This window comes from Guillardia theta, assembly GCF_000315625.1.
Source record: "Guillardia theta CCMP2712 unplaced genomic scaffold GUITHscaffold_124, whole genome shotgun sequence".
Classification (NCBI taxonomy): Eukaryota; class Cryptophyceae; order Pyrenomonadales; family Geminigeraceae; genus Guillardia; species Guillardia theta.
In genome coordinates, this window is record NW_005434550.1 from 24,516 (window position 1) to 25,407 (window position 892).

Genomic DNA, 892 nt, shown 5'->3' on the forward strand with positions numbered 1-892 from the left:
TGTGCTTGCTCAGCGCCTTCACCTGCTTCCCGCTGTTGCAGTCCCACACCAGCACCTGCTTCCCCTGCCCGCTCACCACCCGCCCCCCGTCCGGTAGAAGCGCCACGCAAGACACCTCCCCCGTGTGCTGGATCTTCCGTACCTCCTTCCCTGACAGCGTCCACAGCCGCACCGTCCCGTCCCGGCTGCACGACGCCGCTAGCGACCCGTTCCCTGTCACCGATACCCCCAGCACCCAATCTTTATGCGCATTGATAGTTCTCCTGCATTTTCGTTTGCTTAAGTCCCATACTATCAGTGTTCCATCGCTTGCACCACTGACAACAATATTTTGAATTGGATCTGCAGTGATACACAGCACTTCTTTCTTGTGGTATCCCATTGTATTTGAAGATTCATGAGTTTTGCTCCCATAAGAAGCAAAGCCAGGATGAACGATTACCTTTTCAATTGAAAAGCTTTCAAATGGAGTAGAAAAGGTATTCACCACTGTGCCTTCTTTGGAGATATTCCTTTTTGAGGGCAAAGTTGAGTTTTGATCAAGCGCCGATAAAGGAAGAAAATTAGAGCTCTGCTCTTTGGTAACGAACTGCGGCAATGAACTAAACACAGATATTGATCGTGAAGACATGTCGATGGACGTTGAAACTGCCAAACAATTCGAAGATGAGGGACGAAGAGGAACTCCTTTGAGATTGCCAGATTGTACATCCCACACCCGTACTGACATGTCCCAAGAGCAAGATACCACCGTCCCCCCGCCCCCCGCAATGCACACCCCGAACACCTTGTCGCTGTGCCCCGTCATCGCCTTCACCTCCCGCCCCTGCTCCAGGTCCCACACTCGCACGCTCCTGTCGAAGCTGCACGTCGCTGCCAGCCTCCCGTCTCC

The 892-nt window shown here is 52.9% G+C and overlaps 1 protein-coding gene across 1 annotated transcript in view; it reads right to left on the reverse strand.

The window, feature by feature from the left end:
* The window catches only part of GUITHDRAFT_55358 (hypothetical protein), a gene marked incomplete at both ends in the record, with an annotated part of 5,469 nt that overhangs the window by 2,473 nt on the left and 2,104 nt on the right, over positions 1-892 (reverse strand). The gene's annotated exons all lie outside the window — the stretch shown is intronic.